Below are 4148 nucleotides of genomic sequence, written 5' to 3'. Positions count from 1 at the left end.
TTAGCTGCAGCAGATCGGTTTCAGAGCTGTGACAGCTCAAACCAGCTTTAATGCAGATCTGCACAGAGCGTTTGGAGCTGTCATTTGTCTGCTGCAGATTCGAGTGTCTCTGGAAGACGAAATGCAGACTTGTGCAGCTCTTGGCCGATCGGTCAACAGCTGTTATGCAGCTCAAAATCGTTCGAAGTAAAACTTTGTTGACACTACAATTGTCACAGCTCTATGGCAGCTCGAAACAGTTCACTGGCAGCAAAACATGAGCCAGTCAAGGTATATATAAGGGTAGGCACCACCGTAGTTGAGTTTTCGTTTCTAGTAGAGTGAAGTTATAAGGACGGTCAGGTATTTAATGAGTTCAGTCCATTTTCAAATTAAAATTTGCGTGCGTCTGTTTTGCGATCTCGGCTCAGAAAATTGATCGAGTACGCGTGTACGTGTACATGTAGTCTATCAGCGTAATCCTATGGGCACACATATAAAAACGCCCGGAAAGCCCTGTGCATCAATGAGAAGTTGCCTTATAATTATCAACGTGTCTTCCTCAGAATCATTGTTCATTCGATGTTAAGCTGTGCTCCGTTTTACCTTTGATATTTGTAGATCCGAGCACCGCTACTTTTGCTACTCCCCACAGGTCCAACATCAAATTATAGACCCTTGAGAAAAACGTGTACGTTGCATGTTGTTGTTGTTGGTTAGGCTGCATCACGCATGATGACGTCATTTATCATGTGAAAAGTTGTCCGTGATTGGTCAGATTCGCTAAATGACCCAGGTCACGCAGGTCAAAGTGTTAGCGGCAAGACACATCGACCGTTAATCAACACGTATTGAATTAGCTTCAGCGTTACTCTGTCATGTTTCTTTGCTAAACTTTGGATGAAATTTTGCCGAAAACGGTATCCAAACTTTGATAAAATGGTAGCAAATTGAACGAGTATACTTGACGACATATTCAACGTACCAATAGGTCTCGCCGTCAGGAGAAATGAGGTCAAACCATGGATATATTGCCTGCAATTGCAAACGGCATTGCAAACCGCATACCGATCCCAATGATACTATAGGTAAGTTACTTTGACATATCTCCTTCATATGCGTTTTTTATTTGTACAGACTTTTCTGAAGATTACATTCGGTATATCGAGGATATCTAGTTGCTTCAAAGTTCAAGCCAGGTATCAGTAAAACTGCCGATTTGCGTTTGTACGGTTCAAGAAGACAGGGTGCTAAAATAATATACACAGTCAATCCAACACGATTGTAATCAATAAAATTGCCGATTTTCGATCACCATGTAATCAGTGTTTCATCTAGGCTTTTGATCTGCTTCATGAAAATGCTGTTGAAACAATATACCACGCGTAAATTTTCCGTACGCTGATTTTGCATATGAAAGCCTGCCAGTTGAGAGTTACGTGTACGTTCATAAAGTTCATTGCCCTAGCCCAAAACGGTTTCTGTGTCACATTATCTCTGTACGATTGAGAAAAGGAAACAAACTGAAGTTTTTATGCATTGTATGGATGTCCATAACACTCTGAAAATAATTCTGACAGCAAAATCGACACGAACAATCGGACTTTATTGTCACAGAAACGTGTTCAGTGCAGACGGCATGCAATGAAAGTCACAAGCAAACTGTGGTGTCAATGGCCCACACAATGGGTCCTGTTTTTGAATTCAGTGAACAGACAAACTTATTTTTCGGGGCAAATAAACCCGCACAAGTTACAAGTTAAGTTCCCCAAAATTTTAAAATCCCCTCGAAAATTCCAGTGGAAGGGGACCAATCCCCCCACCCTGGTGTAGTATCCTAGATGAAACACTGTGTACCGGTAATATGGTTCAGTCTTTGCCAGCCTTCAGCCTTGCTTCACTTTCTTTTTCATCGACAGGCCTTAACTGGCTTATTGATAAGTTCGCTAATGTAAATTCTCACTGGATTTTAAAAGCTACGTGAACCTTTTGTCTGCACTTAAGCAATGTAAATCATATATTTTCACATTTCAGTAACTTGTGTTTCTCATTCTTCTGTCATTTCAGAGTTCATCTGTGACTGGTATTAAGGATTCACGTTGAAGGAAAACTTCACAGTTTTACACTATAAAAGTATCAAAAACGCGAGCGATTAAATTTAGAGCGTAGCCCTTCATGTAGCATTGTGTCGTTTCAGCATGGAAATCCCTTGGTTTGAGTGAGTAAACAGAATTTGTAAACATGTTTGCTGTGAAGTGATTTTACATAAAGTAACACTTTTATTTCCCATGGTCCATCTGGGTGAATTGTTTAAATTACACCCTCACGATTCTTCTTTCTCATTAAATGCCAAAACAAATGTGTATTGCTTGATATATAGTTTGATGTCCTTTCCATATAGAGGATCTCAATTTCATTACTACTACCGGCATTTGTTCAAAGCTTCGTATATTTATTCTATACATCAGAATAACTTTTGTTGGAATTGATAAGTACTGGAAATATTTGAATAAACTACAAGAACTTTGATCTATTTTACAATGCTGAGATTAACTCTTCACAATTTCTCAGAAGTTTGATTCATCAAACAATGCTGAGGTAAACATCTCACAATATCTCCAACATCAGTTGTTCATTACAGTAAACTTGGACTAGTTTGTACTAGTTTTGATATAACATTATGCTAGCTTCATAAAGGTTTTAGACTTTTTTCCTTTGTTGTATTCAGTGTAATTTTCCCGTAACCTTTAGTAATAAATGAGTGTTTCTTCATCCTACATCAGGTGTTATCTTTTTTTACTCACATGTGAGCTAGTTCACTGGTATGGTAACTTTGATGAGGTGTGTCACATTTATCTAACAGGGTGACGAGGATCTCCAGCTGCTTGTGTTGTATTGTTGTGAGCCATTGAAGTGAGCATGACATGAGGTAGAAATAAATATATTTTTGTGTGTACAAATAAAATATGACCCATTACATGCAGTATGATAATGGTGAATGAGCAATGTCCATTTTGAGCTGTTATATGTCTTCAAGTGGTCTAATATGAGCTGCTGTATGTCTGCAGGTCAAAAGTCATGGGCTGAAAGTTGTCTGCAATGAGCTGTGGCATGTCTGCAGGTCAAAAGTCATGGGCTGAAAGTTGTCTGCTATGAGCTGCTGTATGTCTGCAGGTCAAAAGTCACGGGCTGCATTTGAGCTGTCATGTGTATGTCATTGATCTGCATACCATGCCCCATGAGCTGCAATTTGCAGCTCAAAGCTAATTATATATGCACAAAATCAGACCATTTGCAGATATCTGCAAGTGATCTGCTACAGCCGAGCTGCGAAGATCTGCAACAGCCATCTGGCAGGTCTGCAAGTTTGGTAAGGGAAACTACACAAAAAAATTGTTTCACGGGATTCACAGTGCGATTGGAGCAATGATATGCGTAGGCAGCGAAGTATGTAAACAATGGGACCTTAGGCCAAATACAAGCACATTTCACATGCTGGCTGGTCACACACATGTAGAATTCCCCAGAAAACTAAGAAATGCCCGAACAATCGCACGAAAACACAGACTCTTCAAATAAAGATAATGAAAGACAAACTTGTATTCTGTTTGGGAAAATATATTATTATCTATAAATCGCCGGCATAAAAATCAAATACGTTTCAAAATCTCACCTCAGCACTTAGTATCTCAACTGAACGGGAAAAAAATCGGCGAAAAATAACGTCAATATCTGTCGAGTATATTTAAGAAGCCCAAGACAACGTTAATTGGTGAAAGTTTTCTTAGACATTCAAAATTCTCTATAAAAACTAATGTTGGGCAGAATGACATGACAGCTTACCGCTAGATATCCCGCAGAAATCCTGCCCTACTTGAGATCTTGTTCTTAAATGCTCGTGCTTTCTTTACTCAAGCTAAGTTCCAATAGGCCGGTACGGGCGAACGCATGTGTGAGGACGGATCATTGTGCGAACATGATTACTCGACCATGTAAGTGATTTGTCATTCACAGACCTGACAACGCTTTCTTGTCGAGCTTTGCTTCACGTAGAACTCTGAGCATTATCGACAAGGGAATATCATAGTAGAACTCATACGTGGCGAATCACTTGTGATATGTATGGGTGATCGCCGAGACATGATTTTACGACTTAAATTTCAATGAAA

At 39.5% G+C, this 4148-nt stretch overlaps 1 long non-coding RNA gene across 1 annotated transcript; it reads left to right on the top strand.

Annotated features, from left to right (window-relative positions):
* Positions 1-855: 855 nt before the first annotated feature.
* On the top strand, positions 856-3335 carry LOC139116023 (uncharacterized). The gene is made up of 3 exons (XR_011548220.1): positions 856-1067; positions 2047-2197; positions 2763-3335. It is a non-coding gene; the product is annotated as an uncharacterized lncRNA (long non-coding RNA).
* The last annotated feature ends 813 nt before the right edge of the window (positions 3336-4148 follow it).

Source organism: Ptychodera flava, chromosome 17, assembly GCF_041260155.1.
Source record: "Ptychodera flava strain L36383 chromosome 17, AS_Pfla_20210202, whole genome shotgun sequence".
In the NCBI taxonomy this organism is placed as follows: Eukaryota; Metazoa; Hemichordata; class Enteropneusta; family Ptychoderidae; genus Ptychodera; species Ptychodera flava.
Note: the sequence above shows the minus strand (reverse complement) of the source record. Positions and strands in the feature narration are given on the sequence as shown.